The sequence below is a fragment of the Myotis yumanensis genome, unplaced genomic scaffold, assembly GCF_028538775.1.
Source record: "Myotis yumanensis isolate MYYU_CA2020_CCGP unplaced genomic scaffold, mMyoYum1.0.hap1 SCAF_1, whole genome shotgun sequence".
Taxonomy (NCBI): Eukaryota; Metazoa; Chordata; class Mammalia; order Chiroptera; family Vespertilionidae; genus Myotis; species Myotis yumanensis.
In genome coordinates, this window is record NW_027223752.1 from 75058670 (window position 1) to 75085378 (window position 26709).

Genomic DNA, 26709 nt, shown 5'->3' on the forward strand with positions numbered 1-26709 from the left:
AGTGAACGAGTGAGACACATGATGCTGGGCTGATGTTGTGGCGTTCACTGTGACGTTCGCTGCGCCAACTAGCGGTAGGGTATCTGAAGCTGGCCCGTAACCCGATTTTTAGTTCGCAACTCAAAGCAAAAAATCAGCCGAGAGACGGCTCGTATCTCGAAAAACTCGTTAGTCAGGACACTCGTAAGTTAAGGCCCCACTGTATACCATTTCTGTATATTGTGATGTAATTTAATTGGATTTCACAGAGTTTAAGATTATCATAGAGTTTAAGATTGTCAATATGTATGGATAAGACCAGCAATAAAGTCAAACCTGTACAAACCTTTTATAGCTAAAGACCTCTTTGATTCAAACTTGTATAGGAAAAAATTAATCAGCTTCATCCGTTTTGTGAAGTGGAAAGAACATGGGCTTTGCAGTCTGACAGACCTAAAGTCTGAGTCTCAATGTACTTACTTGTAAAGTGGAAATAATACCACAAACCTCACAGGGCTGCTCAGAAGGGAACTGAAATAATGAGAATGAATCCCTTTGCTCAGTGGCAGGCACATAAAAGGTGTTTAGTAAATGTTCATTTCTCCCTATAGTCCTTCTGCCCTGATTTTGCCCACATTTGAAACTACACTCAAAGATTCAGAATTCAGGATATCATACTTACCAGACTTTGTCAGAAGGAAGCCTTAACTGAGTATTGCATAGGTAACGATAATAATACCCTATATAATAAAGCCTAATATGTGAAGTGTCCGGTCGACCAGTCAGCTGTTCAACCAATCAAAGCATAATATGCTAATGAAATGCTAAGGTGCTCAACTGCTCACTATGATGTGCACTGACCACCAGGGGGAAGACGCTGCGACCAGTAGGTTAGCTTGCTGCTGGGGTCCGGCTGATCGGAACTGAGCGAGACAGGCCGGACACGCTCTGGAGCCCTCCTGCGGTCCCTCCCCAGCTGGCCAACCTCCTGAGTCCCTTTCCGGCCCCAAATGTGCACTAGTGGGGTCCCTCGGCCTGGCTTGTGCCCTCTCGCAATCTGGGACCTCTCAGGGGATGTCAGAGAGCTGGTTTCAGCCCAATCCCACAGGAAGACTGGTTGCTATGATACACACCGACCATCATGGGGCAGATGTTCAACGCAGGAGCTGCCCCCAGTCCTCAGGCCCCAAGCCAGCCAAGGTGGGTGTCAGTGGGAGCCCCCCGATTGCCCCGCTGGTCAACCCACAGATCGGCCCTGATCACCAGCCAGTCCTAGGGGCCCTACCCATGCACGAATTTCATGCACCAGGGCTCTAGTACAGTAATAATCAGTATAGTGTTCAAATGCAATTGATTTTTCTTGTTTTAAAAAAAAAGACAAAAAAAGTTTATCAACTTGCAAAAGCCTATTCCTGGGCACCTCATTCTCTGCTGTGACATGAGGAGCAAAATTACTGCTCTTAATATCTATTCTGACTTTCACAACATAAATCACCAGCAGACTTTTGCAAGGCTGTTAGTTGTAATGACACCAGTTTTGTGCAAAACCTACAGGTTTGTCATTAATTCATACATTTTGTCTAAAAATAGGCAACATTGGATGGGGAGGGAGGGATATCTAACAAAAACCAACTGTCCATTTACTATATAACATTAATCAATTAAAAATGACCCAGAAGCACATCCATGCAATCAATTGTTCATGTAGTCCATGCAAAAATAAAAAGGTATTGAGTGATAAGAATAGCTTCCAAAGCAATTGTGCAATAGAAAAAGAAGCTCCTTGCATTAGAGCTAAAGTTTAACATTTGGTTTTTATTCTGCACTATTCAGTTTTACATGCATGGAATTCCCAGTAATGTCGACATAGGGAAGCAGAGTATCAGTCAAAGTCCACCAGACAGATGTGAAAATTGAATTTTTCCAGTAAGTTATAATGTAAAAGGAAATGCTGGTACATCGCAGGGTTACATACTGGAGGAGGAACACTGCGTGAAGACGAGAGCTGCAACTATAGCAACGTGGGAAACTGTGATTAGAAAAATCAGAGGAGGAACTGTTCTGATAAGGATGAGTAAGGGCAAAGGAATTTCCCCCGAATACTTCAGATGTTTGAGATGAAAATATATGCAAGAGATAAGCTGGTTTTTCACCCTCACCACCACGGAGGAGCAATGCCCAGGCTGAGGAGACAAGCTGTGATTGCGGAGCACAGCCCAGCAGAGCACACTGGCTGCTCTCACACAAACGTGAGCATCATCGCGTTGATAAGATAGACACTGATCTTCGGAGCTTTGCTTATTGACCCTGTGAGAGGGTAAATGTGATTAAAATCTCTGTTTACCCTCAAATTTCTTACAATTACAAGAAGTGTGCATAATTCTATTTAGGAGAGAGAATGGTCATGGTAATTTAAGAAACAAATAGTGACAACTAGTATTTGTATAATCATAGAATATTGTACTTTTCACGTTGCTTTCACATATATGATCTCATTGAACCATCTCAGAACTCCCTTCTGTAGAGATGATTAACGTTGCTCCAATGCTATAGACATACCCATGGTAGTTGGATTTGGGGATGTGCCCACAATCACAGAAGATGTGTGGCATTCTGGGGACATAAATCCTGCTCGCAGTTGTTTTTACTTCTCATTCTCCTTTTGAAAACATCACACTGTTACTCACATGAATGCGAACTTGAAAAATTTATATAGAGGGTTTTTGTTTTGTCTTGTTTTCTTTCGTTTAAATCATGCAACTACTATGTGAAGTAGGTGTTATTACTCATATCTTACCTGCTTTATGGATGAGAAAACTATGGCTTAGGAAAGTTAGTGTCTTGCTAAAATCTCCTAACTTGAAATAGCAGAATGAGGGTTCTGGACAAGGACTCTCCGTTGTATGGTGGCTGTTTAGGAATCCAGAAGCTGGAGATATTATTTCTGATGACACCGACAGTCCTTTTTCTGGGCCTTGAAAACTAAATAAGGAGCTGTTGGAAGAAAGGAGAATAACCCAGGTGGAGGGACCATATCAAACAAAGGATGTCGTAGATCGCACAGTCCCAGAACGCAAGAACATGGGATGTATTGGGCTAGAAAATAAAATCAGGTTAGAATCAGTTGGTGGGAAGTCTTAGTTGCCTTTTCACAAGTTTGCAGGTTTGAACTTCATTCTTGGGGCAGCGGGGAGCTTTGAGGATGGATGATAATGTAGCTTTTATGATTCCTTGTCATATTTTGGTCTTTAATCTAGTAATGGCATAAGAAGGAGAGATTGAAGTCAGGGAAGCAAGGCTGAAGATTGTTGCAATAACATAGACAAGCAATAATAAAATGATGAATTAGATGTTGACAGTAGGAATGAACATCAAAATGATTGCGCCCATGTTGCAGATGAGAAAACTGGAGACATTGAAAAACTAAGCTTTAGATTTATGCAATGTTGCTCCTGGATTATTATACGCAATGAGAGCTGGTGAATGTGATGTTAAACTAACATGGGACACAGGGATCTTCTCAGCTTGGACATTCTTACCAACCTATTTTCCATGCCACACACCTTAGCTGCAGAAACCCAAATTACACTCATACCCCAATGTATTCTGTTCTCTGTGCCATGCCACACACTGAGCCCTCTCTCATGGAATCCTTTTCTCCCAGAGGACACTTGCTCTGTCCCAGCCCAGTTTACTTCTGAAGAGCCTTCCCCAGCAGCCTCAGTACGCAGCTACCCCATCTGTTGCTGTGTGTTCCTACTAGAGTGTTGAACACATTGTACCAACATTGATATATTTGTCTGTCTCCCCTAGAAGCCAAAGCTAAATTATAATCATCTTCATGTCCCTGGAACCTCATCTATTTTAAGTTCAATAGCCCCAGATAGTTTATCGAATGGATATATTGAAAGTCTTCATCATTAATAATGATTGGTTGTTTGATTCCAGGATAAGAGAACAGCATTGTAAGTAAAGAAGATATCTAACCCTCTGGTTTTTCAGTCTTTAAATTGCCAAGGTAAGAATGTAATTTGAGCCATCACATATTTCTGGGTTAAAACAACAGCAACAACCAGAAAGGCATCTAGCTGTATGCAGAGAGATAGAAATAAGACCTGGATTCTTACGTGTTTGGCTATTCAAATGGTTTTCATTTCTAGGACTCTGACTCTGACCTTGTTGCCTCTTCTATTCAACTCTCCTCTGCCCCCCTTATCCCTTGCTCCAGTCTTATTACCTGATCTCCACCTCACCTGACACCTTATTTCTTCCTTGCCCAGGCTGTCCCGTGGCCTAATTAGGCAGCTGAGCACACAGCACCGCTGCTGCCTCTCCTCACAGCGGGAGCCCTGGAAACACCCAGTTCCCTCCCTGGATGGAGGCTGCAACCATTCTGAATGGAAGGGGAATTTTTTTGCTAACATGATCAATAATATGGTGGGGGTGGGGAGTGGGATGCGCGGGAGTGGCTTTTCCAGGCAAGTTTTCCCCTCTTCATCACTTACATCACATCTGATTTCATCAGATGAATCAGGATATGCAAAAACAAGATGTGAAGTGATTCAGACATTTTTGACCAAGCATCATGCAGAGTAGACAAAAGAATATATTTAAAGGGGAACATACTCATTTCAAGCCATGTTTTATGTGTTCTTTTTTTAATACGTTTTTATTTTTATTTTTTTAGAGATAAAGGGAGAGGGAGAGGGAGAGAAACACCGATGAGAGAGAAACATCGATTGGCTACCTCCTGTACACCCCCTAATGGGGATTGACCCTGCAACCTGGCTGGGCCTCTGAGTTCTTTACAGATTTTCTGTTGTCCACTCAGAAGATAAGTGTGGCTCACACATAGCCAACAACAGGGTGCTTTGGTTTCCCACTGCCAGAAAATACAGGGAAGCTGTGGTTACCAAGTGGGTTGGGCCTTTTGGAAAGAGTTCTAGTAATACATCAATGATTGTTAAGCTAGGAATTCAAGGCTGAGTATAAATTTTACTTGATTTCAGTTTATGCCAAGCTCCTAAATTTGCAAATGAACAGCACTGGGTCACAATACGAAATATGAGCAAAATACAAAATTTGAGTGGTAAGACAAGAATTAGGATAATTTTATTTCAATATTTAAAAAACAAATTCCATACCCTTTGTAATTAATAATTTTTATAAATAATGTGAACTATTTTATTATCCAGAATATCTAGGCAACTGTGATCTTTATAGGTTAGTATGACTATTAAGAATCCCTGGTATTCCCTTTGCTCACTTTTTAAACTTGGGAAAATCCCTTCATCTATATATGAATTTCTGTATGGGAATAACACAAGTACCTACCTTTTAGACTCGGTGAAAGAATTAAATGAGATAAAATATATGAAGTGTGTTAGTAGTCACATGACACTGCATATAGATAGATACTGTGTAAATATGATTAACTATACTTCACTGGTTTTTAACTCTTTCAGGAATTACCTTCATAAGAAAGCAGCTATTATTTCTTTTGAATAGCGCTTAATATTAATTATATATTGACTGACTTCTGCATCTATTATAAAAGTTTGATTATTTAAAACTAAAGGGTCAAAAGAAACACTGTGTTCAAAACTAAATATTATCATGTAGAAAGTTCTGCTGTTCGGTGATCATGGTGGTCTGCAAATATTTTTACTCCTCCCATAAAAGAGTGGAGTCTAATTCCTTTCCTCTTGAATGGAAGTTGGCCTTAGTGACTCACTTCTAACAATGATATGGGGTGGAAATACCATGGAAATGATTTCCGAGACTGGGTATGGAAAGGTGATACAGCTACCCTGGTTCTCTTAGTACACGCGCCTACTTTGCACCCTGGGCTTCCATGATGAAGACCATGTAGAAAGACCAAACAGAGACAGAAGATACCCAAGGAGGCTGTTCTAGCCTCTCAGCTGTTTAAGCCCCTACATCAATGACCAGACATATGAATGAATGAGCCTTAGATGACTCCAGCCTCCAGCTCCCAGCATCCAGTTGATAATGAATAGAGCAGAGAAAAGATGTTGCCACCAATCCCTCCCCAAATTGCTGATTTGTGATCCAAAGAAATATTGTTTTAATCCACTAAGTTTCGGAGTAGTTGGTTGTTCAGTAATAGTACTGGGAAAAGTGATCCATTAGTGTGCAGCTATGGGTATAAAATGTTTTGCTTCTTAGGGAGGTTGGTTAATTAAAAAGGTACCAAAGTTTGTCCTACTTGAAAAGTTAACCATGTTCCTGATCGTCCAAAAGGCATTATTAAACAATTAGCACACAGTACCATTTTCCTACAAATACATATTTATTTAATTTTAGTTATAATGTAGTCTTAACCATTTTTAAATGAAAAACCAAGCTCAAAGTCATGTAATTTTCCTCATATTTTATAGCAAGATGGTACCAGCAATTCAACTGGCTGTTTGCATCACTGATACTTTGAAGAGTCTTCATTCAAGAGCACGTCTTTGGCAAAGTATGATGGAAATAAGTTAGTTTTCAATCTGGAAATACTGATGTCAGGACCACAGTCTCAGAGATGCTAATTGAATTAGCCTAGAATGAAACCTAGTTATCTGTGAATTCTATAAGTTCCCAAGCTAAGTCCTTCAAACAGTTCTATTACCATACATAACTACCAATAGTCCTCCCTTGTGCATGTCATGTTCCAACATTGTATCTACACAGAAGTAGTATTAACCTAAAAAAGGTTTCTTGAAGGACAAATATGATTCATCTTTTATCTCCATAATTCACTAATCAATTGCTACGTCAATAGATATTTGAGGATGTGGCAGGAGAGAGGTAGCAAAGGTAGTACCCAAAATACTGCAAACCTTCCATGAATAAACACTTAGGTTGGTTGGTTTTAAACTCCCAGAAGTTGTCCATTTAACTACCTAAGAACTCTAAGTCAATTGGGCAACAGCATTGGTTTCTGAAACAGCATCCTATATAATAAAAGCCTATATGCTAAGTGTCTGGTTGTCTGGTCATCCGTTCAACCAATCAAAGCATAATATGTTAATCATATGCTAAGGCTGCTCAACTGCTCTCTATGACATGTACTGACCACCAGGGGGCAGACAGTCAACCATTTGACCAGTCGCTATGATGTTCACTGAGCATCAGAGGGCAGATACTCCGACTGGTAGGTTAGCTTGCTCCTGGGGTCCGGCCGATCGGGACTGAGAAGATAAGCTGGACACACCCTGGAACACTCCTTCGGTCCCTCCCCAGCTGGCCAACCTGCTGTGTCCTTCCCCGGCCCTGAACATGAACCAGTGGGGTCCCTCGGCCTGGCCTGCGCCCTCTCTCAGTCTGGGACCTCTCGGGTGGTGTCGGAGAGGCGGTTTCAACCCGAACCTGCAGGCCAGGCTGAGGGACCCCTCTGGTGGATGAATTCATGCACCGGGCCTCTAGTTTTATCTATAAAGGTCTACTCTTTTTGTTAATCCTCACCCAAACACCCAAACATAGTTTTACATTATTTTATTTATTTATTTATTTTTGAGAGAGAGAGTGGAAGGGAGGAGGAGCAGGAGGAGGAGAGAGAGAAGGGAGGGGGAGAGCGGGAAGGAGGAGGAGGAAGAGAAAAGAGGGAGAGGGAGAGGGAGAGGGAGAGGGAGAGAGAGAGAGAGAGAGAAACACTGATGTGAGAGAGACATATCAGTTGGTTGATTCCTGCATGGGCCCCGACTGTGACATGGAATAAACCTGTAACGCAGGCATGTTTCCTTGACCAGGAATTGAACCTGAGACCCTTCGGTGCACAGGCTGATGCTTTACCAGTGAGCCACAACAGCCAGGGTTAGAAGTCTACCCTTGAATTGGGTGCAGAAGAGGGGAAAATGGTTAAATAATTTTAGCAATTTTATTTTATTTGTTGTTAATCCTAACCTGAGGAACCCGAGGACATTTTTTCCATGGTTTTCAGAGAGAGTGGAAGAGAGGAAGAGACAGAGAGAGAGAAGCATCAATGTGAGAGAGACACATTGATTGTTTGCCTCCCTCACGGGCCCTGATTCTGCCCAGCATCAAGCTAGCAACTATGGTACTTGCCCTTGACTGGAATCGAACTGGGACCCTTCAGCATGAGGGCTGGTGCTCTATCCACTGAGCCAAACCAGTTAGGGCAGTTTTAGCAATTTTAACTTGATCCAAAAAAAAAACAGTATCGTGGAGTCAGTTGAAGGATAACAGCTATTTTAACATCCAAAGAATCATGAGCTCTGCTATTTTCTTTATTTAAACATCCAAACTGATTTTTGTATGTCCGTGTGCTTTTATTTACCTGTTTGTTCATTTCCCCTTTGGCAAAATAGGCAATTAAACCCCTACAGAAGTAAACAGATATAGAGCATATTAAAAAAGAAGAGTATATATGATAGTTGCAAAATTAATGCAGTGTAGCTGAACACACATGGGCCTCTCACTGGTAGATCTCTTACTACTGCAGAGCTATGGTTAATTTACTTCAACTCTGTTCAGTTCAGTTTCCTCACTTGTAAAATATCGACCCAATAGGACTGTGATTAAAATCAATAATACACTGGGTCTAATCATTAGGAAAAATTCCAAAAGAGGGCCATACTGCAAAATAACCAACCTGTATATTTTTTAAAACTGTCAAGGTCATCAAAAATAAGGAACGACTAAGAAACTGTCACAGCCAAGAGAAGCCTAAGGAAAAATGATAAGTCAATGTAATGTGGTATCCTAGAGGGGGTCCTGAAAAAAAAAGGGAGGGGGGGTATTGGACAAAAATGAAGGAAATCTGAATAAAGTAGGGACTTTAGTTAATAGCACTGTATCAAAATTGGTTCAATAATTGAAACGAATCTACCATACTAATGTAGATGTTAATAATGGGAGAAACTGGGTTTAGGGCATATGGGAACTCGCTACACTATTTCTGTTTTTCTGTGAATCTAAATCTGTTCTAAAATATATTTTTAAGTCCAGTGAGAAAACATACAGAAGAGCATGTAGTTGGTGCTCCATAAATGTTACATCTTCTCTTCTGGCCAGTGAGAACACACAGCTTTTATCCATGTTCTCCTATACCATTTCCCCCTTCCTAATCCAGCAGAAGATTCTGGGGGAAATGCAGGCCATGCCACATTCTCATTTGTAGGTTGCCAGGAGTGAGGTGGTTATACTTAGTTTACGGTTGTTTTAATTATGTCTGTGAGGTAGTTTCTGCTACCTGTAGATTGATTCTTGTTAGACCTATTAAGGTTCTTTTGGCCCCGATCCCCCACCCCCTGCCCAAATAACTTTACAAACTCTTAGTTCAATGCAATATATCATGTATATTCATTTTGGTACATGAAAGTTATTTTAAAATGAGGAATAATATATATAAATGTTTTCAAGAAATATATTTTTCCCCCAAATACAATGCACAAGCTATTCAAATGGCTTCATATGCCTCAAATGGAAAGAATCTCTCCTTTTTTTTCTTATCTTGGTTCTTTAGAAAACTGTTTCTCCTTACTTTATACTCTTTCTTTTATGGTATCAATAACTCACAACCCGAAGATGAAATAATTAAAGCCTGTAATTTTTAGAATATAGGTGAATATATAAAATTTAAAATCTTGTTGTTTTTTCCAAGTTATATGATGGATTTTAGTGTATAAATCACATAAACATTTAAGTAAAATTTTACTTTGGCAAGTAAATATCCTACGCAAAATCCACTATATGGCTTGACCACTATCTCAAATACCTCTCGACTTGTGATGTATATAGTATTTGTATTTGCACATTATATTTTAAGTTATTATATTAAGGCATAAGATGTGTCTTCCTACGCCAGAAAATCATAATTCCTAAGTTTCCTTATATTTTCCTCCACCAAAGAAGTTGCACCCTAAAATCGAAACCATTTCCTCTTGGATTCTGATGTAGGTAAAATGCAGGAGTGCCAATCTAGACCGGACTGCATTCCCACAGTGCTGTGGGATTCAGATTCCTACTGCTGAGGTCTTTGTCGGGCAGCGTGCCCAGCGAGTCTCAGCCCAGGATTTAAGATTCCTTAGCTGTGTTAACACATTTGAAAACATTATCCCGATCGGTAGTCTCTAAGAGCCTTCATTTTCTCAAGTACAAAATGGACATAATTGAATATTTACTACAACTTAGGGAAGTGTACAGCTTTCAGACACTGCAACATTTAAGCGGCTCAGATAAAAGATTATAGAATGAAATGTACTAATCACCTGTCTTAATTTTGGTCCAAATGGGTAATATTCAGTATGACATAAGACAGCAAGTTACAGAGCATAATTTGGCATATTGAACAAAATATCTCAAAAAGCACTAGATAGACCTAAACTGAAGCCAGTTGCCTCCTCGTTTAGTATGATGATTCTTAAGGAGATAATGTAGGCAATATTTTACAACTGGCCTTTTTCTGCTAAAGCAAAACCCTCTTCCTTGTTTATTAGAGTGTTCTTGACCTTCATATAAGTGAATAATTCACTCATTCCTTGTTAAAGGAAATAAGAGGAAGTGAGCATAAAAAAGAAAAAAAATGAAATTCTAATTCTTGAGACAGACTTTACTACCTATATCTAAATAATTTCCTGTATAGTCTTCAAGATGCAAAATATTTTATATATAAATATATATAATATATATATATATATATACACACCCATATGTGTATATATATGTATATGAGAACGTGACTAGTAACTGTTATTTGTTTAGCTTCTGGGCAATCCTCCTTATAGTTGCAGAATTCAGTATCATTTTCAGATAAACCTCTTCCTTTAATGAATTTAACAATGCTTTGTGCTTAAATTGCATTTATTTATTATATAAAATATATTGTATTCCAAATTCCCTAGCAATACTAAAAGCGAGGGTTGTTGAGTGAATACTGTAACTTATTTTGAGATGCTCAATAAGTTAGATCAGTAGCAAAATTCTAAAAGAGGAAAAAGATAATCTATTTTCTGCTATTGTATGTCCTTTGTTACTTCAACCATTAACATCTGTGAGCCGCTGTCAGTAATTTCTTTAATGAGATTATTGTGTTTTTCTCTTAGAAATGTAACTGTCAGGCATTTTACATTTATCCTTACTAATAATTCCCCGGGCCTTTATTAAAGAGATTTACAGATTTCTTAAATCCACAGTCCTGCCTCACTCTGATACCGGCTTCCAATAAAATAATAAATTAGATTTTATACTTCACCTTATCCTTACAAATGAGCAAATAAAAAATGTTTACTGAATAAGCTGTCCAAAGGCAAAATACAGCTGATGCTTTTCTTTTTCAAGCATTTTGATAGCTATAAATGAGCACCTACTGGGCATTAAATGAAATGACCATTTTTAACATTATATATTTTTATAAAAATTAGGACTTCATAATTGGAAAAGAAGCGCTGTGGCTCAGATGTTTTTCAAAGAAAATGTTCAATGGTAGCAAATTAATTAATTTTTTTTTCAACAACCACTTTCTTACTTTTGGCAGGTTTGCTTAAGAAAACATGCTAAATTGCAAAATGTGGTGTGTGTTTTTTTTCAAATTCCGACTCACTGGAGCCGATCTGTTTAGCTAAATAGCTTAAGATGTAGATTTAGAAATATTTTCAAACATCTTCACCATAACTACTAAATGATCAGATGTTCATCATTGAAAATGAAATGCTATTTATCTAAAACCAGCAAAAAATCACGAGGCAAATGATTTGGCTCTTCGAGTCTTCCTCTCTACCTGCGTTCTTCCCTCTTTCTCTCCATAATGCCATGTTGTAGTACATCCTTCTTAGCCTCCAATCAACATTTCAAGCACTGGGATCATGTTTGATATTGTCAGATGGCCTGGAAAATTAAAAACCCAATTAAAGGCTCAGCACGCGGGTCAGCTCTTCTGCATATCAAAAGGCCTCCTCTGGCTATTCTTCTCAAATTGTATCTGTTAACAGCTCACTTTGCAGAAAGTGAAATAGCAGAGCGTTTATGAGTAATAAGTACTTTCCAGCTGATACATTTCAAACATAAACCACTTTCATGGCCCCAGCAAAAAGTACAAGTCATAATCAAATTGTCAATTTTTTCCTGTGAGATGCATAGATCTATTGTAACTGTGATTGTTAAAGAAGGAAATGCATTTTATTCACATGTTGGGGGGAAAAAAGATGCACATTTTCCCTACAATTAAAGATTTTTTGTCACTTTTTTACTGCCTTTCCTTTACATTTCTAAATAGTTACTATAATTGATTTTCTGGTTGCATTCATTTTTTTTTTTTTTTGGTAGGAGAATCGTTTATAGTTTTTATGTAGTGGAAGAAATGGTTGGAGTGAATAGCATTTTTGTTTAGCTGGGGTATTAATGTTCACCCAAATGTTTATAATGTGAATGTGCAAAGCACTAAAAGCTTTCGAGCTAAATGCAAATTAGTCGAGCACTCAAATGACATTTTTAGAAGGAGTTTTCATCTGTCAATGTGGCATAATATTAAGTCAAACTAAAGTCACTACTTTAGCTACTGGCCATTTGAAAAAAAAAATTCATAAGATACCAGGGTTGACAGAAAAGAAAACAAACTACATAAATATTTTTCAACATATTATATTAACCAAGCAGCTGCTCCAGGATTTCACAAGAAGTTAGCATATAATGCCTCCCCTTAGAATATATTGTGAGTGTATGCAATGTCAAAAATCTAAATCCCTGGGTTTTGCATAATGCATTAAGGTCCACGTCTAGACAAGGAAGATTTTTCAAAGAAATGTCATGTGATGAAATAGCACATACTTCCTTCAGTTAAAAAATAATAACAGTGAGTGACAGTAATCCAAAAAAACATTGCGAATTAGGAAAATGAGCACTCAACTGCAATGTCTATTAATATAACTCTGATGATGCCCCTTAAAATAAACACCAGTGTTTTCTAAGTGTTTCCGTGTCTATTGGTTAATGATTTGTAGTAAGCACTTAATCTCTATATTGTTCTCAAAACAAGAGTCTTCTAGGACCTAAGGTAATTGTCCGGGGTTATTGAGAATCCAGGACTCATCAAAAGAAAGGGAATTGACAGCCACAACAGAACCCTCAACTGAAACCCACTTCCACTGAACCTAGATGTAACAAATCCCAACTCACCTGCTGTTTGAGCCCCTTGCGATACGGGTGGCACAGAGAGAGTTGTCATTAATGGGGGGTGAGCCTGCCCACTGATATCTTTTAAAATCTGCATTTGGTGGACTCGGTGATGCCGTGTATGTTGACATTCTCTTCTGTTATGTCCAAAGACCCCTTGATGCTTTAATTTCCTTTCTCATGATATAGACCCTTTTTATCCTTCTTTTCACAGATGCCAATAACCAATTTGAGAATGGAGTGCTTCCTTTTTTCCATAAAGGGGAAAATAAAAGATGGAGGAAAAATCTTCCAGTCTGACTTCCAAACCTCTTTTAATTGTCTTGATTTATTGGAAACTGAGTGGTTTTTCCACCTAGTCTTCAATAAATGTTTGAAGCTTTTTCCAAGCTTGGTCAAACTCAAAACAGTGGTCTCAAAACTCAGCGGCCCATCCACCACCGCGCCTTTTGGTCCATGATAAAAAAAACAACAACACCCAAGTGACAGATCTTTAGTTACAGAGGCACAAGTGGGCGCCCTATTAATGACTCAAGCGCCTCACTACACCTTATTCATATTAAAGGGCAACATATTGCATATTAATAGACAATTTAAAATAATTACAGGCTTTAATCTTTTCTAAAGAACGGTTTCTTGTCTCCTGAAAGTTTTGTACTTCTTATATAGAAAAAGAAAAAGCAAGTGCTTTTTCAGAGAAACAATGTATAATAATATGTCAGTAAAGATTGAGCAATTTTGAGTAGTGATGGGTGAAAAGGACATTATGTTCTTTTTTCTTGTCATGGTCGGTATTTTTCTGTCAGTCGGCAAAGGCTGCACTCAGCAAGGAGAAGCTGAAGCCCTGCATTGAGAGACGCCAGGGTGACAGCTACCCTGACAGGTCAGAAGATGACTGCGGAATTAGCCTTCCTTTAATTCGCACTAAAATTCACAGCTCCTGACGAGGAAATGGGAAAAAGAAATTTCCTTACACATTTTCTTTTCATTTCATGTGCAGATTATACATATTCTGCTTCCATTAACAAGAAGGAGATTGTACTTTATGCAGCTCTATATTTAAGGGCAAAAGACCAAGAAGATGACAAGAGTGACCTCTCTCTTGTCTTATGATCACTGCCAGTTTGACATGACACTAATTAGACTGCCTTAATCTAAACCCAGTTAGTTCTGCATGCTTGCAGCAAAACCATTGTAAACCGGGACGCAAATTGCCTTAGGCCTTTGTCTTCTTAAGTCCCGCCTTCTCCCTCCACCCACACTCCCCATCCTTCCATACTCACATGTATACATATGAGGAACCAGATCTTTTATAATTCTACCCCATTAATCTTAACAAATAAGTCCACGCGTGTCCTCTTACTATTCCTCTTCTGTAAATGTCACCCGTTTCCACTACGGAATGCTGTCTGCTGTGACTTGCTGGACATGTTGGGAAGTTGCCTTTCGTAAAAGCCTTGGAGGGAATAAAGGTCTGAAAAGGGCAAGGGACATTTTTAAAGTACATGGTGGTGCTGGAGCTGTGAAATATGTTTCAGTGTGAATTGAATATACTTCTCCGCAAAGGAAAAAAAATAAAAAGAAAGAAAGGAAATACCTTCTTGACCAGCTGATTAAAAAGGGAGTCAATTAATTCAGCAGGAGGTCTTACCATGTTGGGAGGGGTCTGGGAGAAGAACCAGTAAGTCAACTTTCTCTAAAACACCCCAGGGAACTCTGAGCACAATGCCAATATAAGGAAGGAGAGGAAAAGGTGAACAAGCTAAAACCTATTTAAGAAACATGAACTTTAAATATGTGCAATCATACATAAACAGTGACTACATTGATGTCCAGTCAGGCTACTATTTATCGTACGAACTGTTACCTGGTAAATGCCGGCAACAGGAGGTGGCCCTACTGGGATACTGGTGTCCTCCCAAAAGGGGACGCTGTAGTTGGATGTGAATGCCTGCAGTCCAGAGACCTTGCTCCATGCAGAACCAAGGTCTGCGGGTCAATGATACCAACAGCCCGCAACCTGGACAATGTTATACTGTCTCCGCTTTAGGAGCCTTGCAAATTACAACCCATATAACACCAATGGAAAAAATATATGGATTTCATTATTTTCTTACCTGCATCTCTCCATGAATATCATGATCAGGGAAAAAGACAAACTGTGCAGAGTCACTCCACACACCTTGGGTCAGAATCTAAGATGACCCCTCCTGGTTGTTGTTATTCTGTTGTGAACAAACACCAGCAGTTGTTTGTGAATTTCAGGCAGTGATGGCTTTCTCTCTCTCTCTTGGTTTGTGTACAGATTTTCTGAGTTGAATAATGGAAAAGTCACTGCTAATGAATATTAAAAGCCTGTAATTTAGTCAAAAACAATGTTGTCCACACTTTTTTCCTGAGTAATTTCAGTTGTGTGTGTTTTTTTTAATCCAGCATAAATGGTAGATAATGTTCCTCTGAATGGGGCCCTTAGGCTTTCCTCGCTGAGGCTTGTTTAGCTTGCCAAGTTTAAATATTTTCTGAGCTGATCCCAGAACTGAGAAGCCTTCATCACAGCACAGCATTAAAAATGATGGATGTGATACATATTTAATACAATAAAATGGCCATTTATATGCCCATACTAGACACAGGGGAAATCCTCACAGGAAAGATTTCTAAAATCAAAAGGGGCCTATTCTCTAATCGATGTGAAGGGATTTAAGCGGATAACTCCCATTAATGCTAATGGGTGTTATGAGCTTATATCCTGCATGCACCATTGGAAAGATACACTCAGTGCCACTCGAAAGGAAGCTGTTGCACTGATGAAATTCCGTAAGGGTATTCTGGGGGAAAGAAAATTTGAGAAAGAGCTAAAAGTGTACCAAAGCTGTAGCCACATTTTGCTTCATGCAGACACTCCCCACCCCACAACCTACCCACCCACCCCCTCACCCCCCAGTCAGAGGGGCTGGGTTCAGGAAGACTGTCGCCGGGAGAGGCCTTTTTGACTATAGGTCATGATGAAGTGTGGTTGTAATATTCAGACTCATGAGCTGTATTTTATGATGCTTTTAATTCTGAAGTGCAAAGCTTGGTTAGGTGTTCAGGTAGGTTTGGGGAAGTGAAAGATGCTGAAAGTAATTGTAACAAAGTCTGAATCACATGATAGTATTTGCTTCTTACTCTAGTGAGAAAAATAGAGCTGATGGCATAGACTTGGCAACTCCTTACTCCAACCTCCAGGAAAAAGAGAGACAGTCCTCTGGCTTGTTTAACTCAGATGAGTCCAGGACCTTTACCTCTGAAGCTAGCCTGCTAGTAGCTTTAACTGTTTATTAGGTGACAAAATTGACTGGGTTGACATCTTGTCAGGATTGACATCACCAAAGTGGACTTGTAAAAATGATTATTGGGCAGTTGTACCCACATTTCCCTTAGATAAGGATATTTAGCAGCCACTGACAGTGGTCTGTTTACCAAAAATGCAGCACCTTAACACTTCAATGCAAAGACACTCACAGTTATTCTCAGATAATATTTTGTACTTATAACAGCTCTATCCCTAATTTTGGGTGGAGAAAAATTGAGACACCAAGAGGCTAGAATTTCAAAAGCCACTCAGAGAGAATGGCTATTTATATGATTTCATTCAACTATTCCCCTTTTCTCAACACTCTCATAGTGTTTCCTCTGTGGCTTTCTTGCGGCACTAGTCACACATCTCCTTGTATTTTAATTATCTATGTGCTTGTCTCAGATGCACCAAACCACAAATTCTTGAGGTCAGGATCCATTTCTTATTCACCTCCATGTTGTCAAACTCACAGTAGGTTCTCAATAAATAAATGCTGCATGGATAAGTGAACAACTTCCTAATATCCATGTGTGGCCCACAATGTCTTTAGAGCTCTCATTTTTAGTGCATGCCCAATGCTCTATTCCTGTGGCATTCTTTCCAGAATACGAATAAATTTCTTTGAAGAAAAAGGCCAAAACTTGAAAAGCATGAGGGTGGCCTCTGAGCCTTTAGATTTAACAGCGGTTCTCAACCTGTGGGCTGTGACCCCTTTGGGGGTCAAACGACCCTTTCACAGGGGTCACCTAAATACAGCCTGCATATCAGATATTTACATTATGATTCATAACAGTAGCAACATTACAGTTATGAAGTAGCAACAAAAATAACTTTATGGTTGGAGGTCACCACAACATGAGGAACTGTATTAAAGGGCCGCGGCATTAGGAAGGTTGGGAACCATTGCTAGTTTGGACAGCTCAGCAGAACCTTCCTCCCTCACTGTCCTCCTGGACTGCGGGCCTCACCTATGATCTTTCATAACTGTGATAGATCGTACTGTCCATCCATTAAAAGCCCATCTAACAGTATTCTCTCCTATTGAGTTTTTTAATTACATTTATTTTTTTAGAGAATACTTTTGGGTAACCCCATATACTTGGTGTTTGAAGCGGGAAATTGGGTCCCAATTGAAAAGAGGTAAATGGTTTCATCACTTTCCTTGTGTATTTTCTCTTGTAAAATAGTCCCTTGGAGACTTAGCTGAAGTGACAAGAGTTGAACTCTAGAAACGAAGTCTACAATAATATAGCAGACTATATAATACTTGAAATCCAGAAACTTAAGGAAAGACTTGTCTCATAAATGCCATAAGCCAAGACAAGTGCATTTGAAAGTTAGCCATTTGAAGGCAGAGGCCCGGATACTGTTCTTGTCGCAAAGTCTGGCATTGGGCTGGAAACTCCTCAAATATTGTTTAAAAGATCACCAAAATGGCCAATCAGTTTAATCAAATTCATAAATAAAAGTGAGCCCATCCAGATTCTCAGTGCCAAAGTAGGCAAAATAACTGATTAATCTTCTACACATCCACTGTTTTATCCCTTAGTCCTGACACTATGGCACCATATACATTTTCATTTATATATTCCTCTAATAAGAAATAAAGTCCTTAAAAATTCAAACCATGCCCTTTCAGTTTATTTACACTGTTTTATTTCAGCAGTTGAATAATTTTAATGACTATCAAATTATTGTAAAATTAATCAGGATTAAAAAAAATGTCACTTTTCCACTCCTGAACACTTCTTTCCTACAAAAGTCTACAACTATCCTTACCAGTGGTTTGAAATTTGGCCTGATAAATAGTTCAATAACGTGCATGAGAGTCATAGAGCTAAAATGAAAATTAAGCACTTTATTGATAAGAAGGATTAATACCCCAACAAAAAATAAAATCCATATGTACTTTCTTGCTGAGGAAAAATGATGTGCAGACAACACAGACTATTGACTTGAACCAACTGACGTTAAAGTTGAATATTTATTGGGCCTCACAGTATTTAAATGTCCTAAATTCCACTTAGTACCGCTAGATGCTAGCGCTGCAGAATTCCAGAATTGCACCCTGCCGTGTGTACTAATTGGTGGGAAAGGCAGGCCTGATGTCAAAGACAACTATAATTGTCTGATGCTTTTGACACCAGTATATGTTGCACCCCATATATCACATCCTCCTTGCATAAGGAGGTGTTGTTTTATAGCCAAGGTAATTATAATTGGCTTTAATGTATCTGAAATAACTACGTATAAAGAGTGTTGTAAGAAAGGAGAGGCTTCCAATGACCTAGTAGCATTTATGACAAAATGGTTGCTCAAGGAATTGAAGAAAGAAAAAAAAAAAAAGCCTAACTAAAAGCACAGGCTTATATTATGCAGGTTTTTGAATGTTAGAGAGCTGCGCTTTAGAGATGATCCTATTTTGACCATAATGCATTTTGTCATGTGAAGATTAAATGTGGGGGACGTTTACATTTCTCCAACTCGCTGAGCTTCCACCTCAGGACTAGCGATTTTTTTTTTTTCTCACATCAATAGACATCTTTTTAAACATTGTATTCATGTCTGTCTCTCTTGACAGCAAATAAAATTTAATAAATAAAATTCTGTGTGATAAATATGTTAGGTTTATGGAGCAGCCTTGATAAAGTGTGACGTTTTCAAAAATGATTTGTGAAAAACAAATAAATTTACCCGGGCTAATGTGTTACGAGCTCCAAATATATTATCGAGGATGCGCAGACGTATAATGACCCAAAAGAGCATTTGCACAGGTTTTCGCACTGCTTAAATTACTGCCAGAGAGGGAAAAAACATGCTCCAGAAGTTGGACCCATTGCCTCTGTAGATCAACATCTGACTGTAGCAACATCTTGGCTTGTCACTAAATTTCAAATCAACAGCAGCCACCGATAACTTATAACAAGGGAGTCTTTTCACTTCACAAGCATCAAATCCAGTGGCACATTTTTATAATGTGCAGGCTTTTTCCCTCATCCCTTATTCTAACCTTCTGCCAGGTTTGAAGCCTCCTGACCCACTGCCTCCAGACCCACTTCATTATCTTAAAATCTTATCTCTTACACCGATACTCACAGACCTGGGATTTGTAACGTGTGAGGGCCCCTCCTCATTTCTCCGCTCTTAGATTTTGGAGCACTCATTATGCCTTACACCCCCTCCTTTCCTCATGCAGGATTGGGAAGTCAACATGTACTTTGTGTTAAATTAAGCCAAGCAATATGCTCAATGCTTCGATGGTTACTATTAATATCTCCCTTTGATAGATGAGGAAACTGAGTTTTGATGTCAATGCCAGTGCTCTTAACAACATAGTAATACCACCTATCCTCTCTGAAATTGATGTGTTTGTGCCACATTCATATTTTCTCAGATTCATTGTGTTTACCTAACAATAATGAACATCATATAGCCTCTATCACATAAAATACAATGGTGACTCTTATAATGACAACTAAAATATAGTTTTTAATATTCAATACTTCAAATTTTTATAATTTTTAGATATCTTTGTCATATATTTATGACTGTTAGGGGATGGTATGCCAGTACCCTGATGAAATATCTACCAAGATGCTGCAATAAGTCTTGAATTAATAAAGTAACAATTTACAATCAAGATGCATCTATAGTGATTAAAAACATGATGCAAGTAATGGGGAGAGCCCTTGAAAATATTCTTCAAACTACAAAATAGTCTCCATTTATCAGTTATACATATAATATTTAAAACTTCCCAACCTTTCTTTTATATACTAGTATATATATGACCAACCACACATTCATACAATTATTATTTATTAAAGTGCACATATGTGTGTGTATTTCTCTATATTTTAAAAAATATTATGACAACCAAACTATTCCATGATAGAGGACTGGATAAAGATGTGGTACATATACACAATGGAATACTACTCAGCATAAGAAAGGATGAAATAGCGCCATTTGCAACAACATGGGTGGACATTGAGGACATTATGGTAAGTGAAATAAGTCAGAAAAAGCTAAGAACCATATGATTTCATTCATATCTATAATAATAAAAGCATAATGTGCTAATTAGACTAGCCATCCTTCCTGACGACCTTCCAGAAGAAGCCAGAGCTGCAAATGAAGCCCAGGTCCCAGGTGACAGCGGGAAGCAGGTGCCGGCAGCCAGGGGAAGGAAGGCATACTCTTGCATGAATTTCGTGCATTGGGCCTCTAGTCTATAATAATAAAAGCATAATATGCTAATTAGACAGACATTCTTCCTTCTGGACAAAGCCACAGCAGGCAGGGGCTGCAGTAAAGGTGGCAGGGGCCCCCGGCCACAGTGGCGGTGGGTGGGGGCCAGGGCCAAGGCTCTTGCATGAATTTCATGCATTGGACCTCTAGTGTAGGATATAAAACTGAAACTTGTGAACACAAACAGCAGTGAGGTGGCTGCCAGTGTGAAGGAGGTGGTGGGGGCTGGGAGAAAGGAGTCCTAATATATGGTGACAGGAGATTTGATGCTGGGTGGTGGGCACATGGTGTAATATACAGATATTGTAACATAGAAACCTACACCTGAAATCTATTGATCATGTTGACCAATGTCATCTCAATCAATTTAATAAATAAATATGTTTAAATAAAGATAAATTTAAAATACTATGAAAGGAATTTATTGACTATATACCCTTGCTTTTAACACACTCAATTTTTCTTTTTAGCAATAATATAATTTTACTTGAGGCCCGGTGCACGAAATTCATGCACTCAGAGGGGGGGATTCCTCAGCCCTCTTGCAGTCTGAGAGCCATTGAGGGATGTCTGACTGACGGCTTAGGCCCACTCCCTGGACATCCTTAAACCATCAGTCAGACATCCTTAGCACTGCTGCTGAGGCGGGAGAGGCTGCCTCCACTGCAGCTGCGCTCTCCAGTCGTGAGCCCTGCTTCTGGCCGAGCGGCACTCCCCCTGTGGGAGCACACTGACCACCAGGGGGCAGCTCCTGCATTGAGCATCTGCCCCCCTGGTGGTCAGTGTACACCATAGTGACTGGTCGTTTTGCCATTCGGTCAATCTGCATATTAGCCTTTTATTATATAGGATATGGAAAATAAAATAAAAAACAACTCTTGCCCTGACTGGTTTGGCTCAGTGGATAGAGTGTCAGCCTGTGGACTGAAGTGTCCCAGGTTTGATTCCGGTCAAGGGCATGTACCTTGGTTGCTGGCACATCCCCAGTAGGGGGTGTGCAGGAGGCAGCTGATCGATGTTTCTCTCTCATCGATGTTTCTAACTCTCTATTCCTCTCCCTTCCTTTCTGTAAAAAAATCAATAAAAATATTTAAGACAAAGAATTATAAAAACAAAAAAAAAAAACATCTTAATGCTGAATTAGAGTAGAATTAAGAAAATTAGAAAATAATTACTGGCAATTTATCCAAATTCTCCATTTCAGAGCTGATGTGCAAAGTAGGAGCATCCAGATGTTTCACGATGGAATTGTGCTTATTAAACAAAATGCATCAAATTTTTATGGGGCATTTGAATTACCAAAGGGATTTTAGTGCATCATAAACCATTTAGTGGGGGCTTTCTCCTTCTCCTTCTCCTTTCTTCTTCTTCTTCTTTCTGCTTCTTCTTCTTCTTCTTCTTCTTCTTCTTCTTCTTCCTTCTTTTTCTTTTGTTATTCTCTATTTCTTTTTTCTCCCTCTATTTTTTTTAATTGTTTAAAGCAGCAGTTCTCAACCTGTGGGTCGTGACCCCTTTGGCGGTCGAATGACCCTTTCACAGGGGTCGCCTAAGACCATCCCGCATATCAGATATTTACATTATGATTCATAACAGTAGCAACATTACAGTTATGAAGTAGCAACAAAAATAATTTTATGGTTGGGTCACAACATGAGGAACTGTATTTAAAGGACTAGAAGGTTGAGAACCAGTGGTTTAAAGCCTACTTCTTATCAGACATTGTAATGAGTATGCTATAATAAATTGATAATAATGATAATAGAAATAGAATATATTGAGAATTTCCTATTTCACATGCACTATGCTACATTACTTATTTATTAGCACATATTTAATGAGTCAAATCTGGTTCTAGGTTGCAGGTAAGATAGAGAAGATAGAGAAATGAATAGAACAGACATGAGCTAAATATGCATAAGCTTTTGTTTTACATATCTCAGAAGTATTTAAGAAATGTATCCAGCATCATAAGGCAACAAAGTAATAAAATTTAGATTTAAATTCTACATCTATTAACTTTAAAATTTTTATTCTTACCCCACCCAACCCTACCTCAACATGTTGCACACTGCCATACTGTGTATAATATAGGCTTACTACTATTTTAGTCATAGAGGATGTAAAAATATTTTTATTGACTGATTTTAGAGAGAGAGAATTAATTTTTTTGTTCCACTTATTTTTACATTCATTAGGTGATTCTTGTATGCACCCTGACTGGGGTTGGAACCTGAAATCTTAGTATATTGGAACAACAGTCAAACTAACTGAGCTACCCAAGCCAGGGCCCATAGAGGATTTTTCATACTGTTTGGGTAAGAGAAATTTAAGATTAGTACTTGCCCTAAATTAATTCTGACATAAATTCTTATTTAAAAAACTTCCAGGGGCTTATTGAAAAGGACTATTTTTGTCATTAAATCAAAGATTAAAAATATGAAAAAATTATATGCTACAGGGTGCTGAAATTCAGAACCACCATTCCTTCATGATGGAACCTTTTAGAGCAGCTACGCTAATAGATGTTCATGGAAGGCTGTCACTGTGAGGTAAGACTGTTAGAATAGACATCTTAGTTCAAAGCCATAGTTCTGACATTAACTAGCCATTTTAATTTTTCAACAAAATTTAATGAGTACTTGTTAAATATCAGGCACTGAAAGTGCTGAGGATACAATAGCAGAAAAGAATTAGCCCTGAATCTATGTACTATACAATCTAATCATGGCAATAGACATTACACATATGGTTGAAATATGAGAACTGTGAAGAATAAGAACAGGGTATTTTAAAGAAAGATTAACTCAAAGGAGTCACTGAGAAAACCAAATTTAGACGGAGGCTTCAGGGGAAGGCCACTTGGAAGAAGTGAATGTTAAGCTGACTCCTAAGGGACTTGTGGGACTGGCACAGGGGCAGAGGGCAGGAAGAGCTTTCCAGGAAGACACAAACAAAGACCCCCAAAGACTCAGACTGGGAAAGAGCTAAGCATGTATTAGAAAAAGAGCTAAAGCTGATGTGACCAGAGTCAACGTGGGTGGGGTTGGGAGTGAGATGGGAGACAAGTGACACTGCAGAGCTAGATAGGACCGAACCGTGAAGGCCTGGTTGACAGTGTTGGCCATTGGGAGGCATGGACAAAAAGTCCGTTTTGTGAGGTCTTTCAGTTCCTGTTATCAGTAAAGTGAAGAAGTGAGTTTGCATGGTATGTAGGATCCCTTTCAGCCACTACATTTCATCGGGTTTTATTATTCAACTAAGTTGAACTCCATGTGATCCTATATAATAAAGAGGTAGTATGCAAATTAACTCTTATGCCCTCACAAGATGGCTGCCTACGACCAGGCTGGCAGGGGGGTTAGTGAAGGACTACCAAACAACTAAACAGCAGTCTGTGTGAGGCAATCAGGCTGGCAGGTGGGTTAGTGAGGGACGACCAAACGACTGAACAACAGGCTGCGTGGGGCGACCAGGCCAGTAGCGGGTGGGGCCATGAGTGGTGAACAGGCCAGCAGGGGAGGGGGAGGAAGTTGGGGGCAACCAGGCCAGCAGAGGGGGGGCAATTGGAGGTGACCAGGCCAGAAGGGGGGGCAGTTAGGGGCGACCAGGTCAGTGGGGGGGTGCATTTGGGGGCGACCAGGCCAGCAAGGGGGACAGTTGTGGTGATTAGGCCAGCGGGGAGGGCAGTGAGGGGTGACTAGGCCAGGGGTGGGGCAGTTGGCGGTAACCAGGCTGGCCAGGGGGGCAATTAGGGGCGACCAAGCCAGCAGAGGAGGGCAGTTGGGAGTGACCAGGCCAGCAGGTGAGGCAGTTAGGGGAGACCAGGCCGGCAGGCAGATGAGTGATTAGGAGTCAGTGGTCAAGGATTGTGAGAGGGATGTCCCAGATTGGAGAGGGTGCAGGCCGGGCTGAGGGCACCCTCCCCCCAACCCCCCGGCACGAATTTTGTGCACCAGGCCTCTAGTCAACTACAATATGCCAAGTTCTGTGCTGGGTATACACAGATGTATATTACATAGTGATAATCCATGGAGTCTACTTTCAAGGTGCCTGGGATCCAATGAGGAAAGAGCTGAGACCAGGTAACTATAATATGATCTAAACAATAATATCCCAAAAGTGCATGTATTGCATACATGCATAGTAGAGAGTGTAATCATACGATTTAGATCCTTTACTTATAAAATCTTATGCAAAATAATTGTGTTTTAGAATTACATGGGATTAGCTTGGCTTGACTAAGAAGCTCTCCATGTGTTTCTCTTTGAGGAACATCAGTTTGTCTTGGTGTTTAACACTCCTGTCCTTTCATTTGGATTAAATCATTGCCATCAGAAGACCCTTGTTAAAGTGTAAATATAGCACATGGATGCAATAAACATTTACTCAGAAAAATTGGTTTCCATTTGGGAGTCAACTCAAATCATTTGGAAGTAGCTCCTTGGAATGCTGTTCCAAAAAGGCATCTGAAACCACCTGTGAACTCAACAGAAGGAATGGTAAGATCGATTCTCACATGTAGATGGGTAAGGACGGAGAGACCGTGTATTTGCCAATGCAAAACTCACTATCTAGTGTGGCATATGGCATTGTTATCTCTGGATACATAAAACTGTAGACTTTACACACAGTTAAAGGCTGTGCAGATTTTCACTTTTTACTTGCACAGTTAAATTCTGCAGGAGAAGAGGCCTTAAAAAATGAAAGGCTGGGTGAATTCGTGCTATGAGGGCGCCAGGGAAAACTCAAGTCTCCACTGGATGTCAAGGTGGAGGTCTCAGGCAGCCAGAGCCTTGCACACGTGGGATGCATGAGGTTGAAAAGGATACAGAAATGGATGTAGGAAACTTCAAAATCATGCTTCGCCTTCTGCATCACCATCTGCCAAAGTTATACACATAGAATACCAGTCTGTACTGCCCAAAATGAAATTAAAAGTCAGGATTCCTGGTAGTACCAGGAAGAAAGGTACTAAAGACCTCACCGGTGGTTTTGTTCTGATTCCGTTTCTGGTATAGATAGCACCTAAAAGCAGCCACTGAGGTAAGCGAGCCTGAGGAAAAAGGCGCCAAGTGAGCGATGCCAGGAAGCCCAGAGCAATGCTACCAGAATTTCATCGCTCCAATAAGAGATGAGCTGTCCTAGAAATAACTGATATGTTCTGACACTTTTCCCCTATTGCGTGTGTTAATTTTGCGTGTGATATTGTTTGAACAAAATAATTACATTTGATTGATAACTTTCATGCCACATTTCAATTTAATTGGAAACAGCCCAATATTCTCTTAATAGACAAAAAAGAATGCAGAAAATGTACAAGAGAAAAATATTCTCTTTCTCCTTCTAGTTTTTAGCTAAATTAGCATGCTTATAAAAGAACTCACTTCCTCCTGTTATAAGCACTATATCCTTATGTAGATAAATATTTTTATCAAATAATAATTTACTAGAGGCTTAAGGAAGAACAACTTTTTATGTAGTTCATAGTAAGACAAAATTATATTTCCTAACACAATATTAAATATAATTATGTGTTTTTGAAAAATATTCTCAGTGAAATAAATCTTCATAATTGGTAAAAATTGTAAAGATAGAAAAAAGCATTTGAAAAATGGAGCTGCTTGTGCTCTTAAGCCAATTTGAAAGTCTGTTTCATTTTTTAAAATAACATAACTATCTTCATTCATAATTAATTACCCTTAATTTGATAAAATATTTTCTGCAAGAAAAAAAGAACACACACACACAATGCAGGAGCATAAATAGCCTCATGTTCACATCCATAAGGCCATATCATAATAAATTATTTTCTGCTCTATTGCAGATACAGCAATTAATAATATTAAACATATTCTGACAATTTTCCTGAAACAATGAGTCACAGAAGCTTCACTTTCTGCAAAATTATTATGCAAATAGTTAAAATATTGAAATGAATCTAAAAATTGATACTCTAACTGATCAGTCCTGTTATAATTTGTTGACAATTAGTAATCCATCTGAGA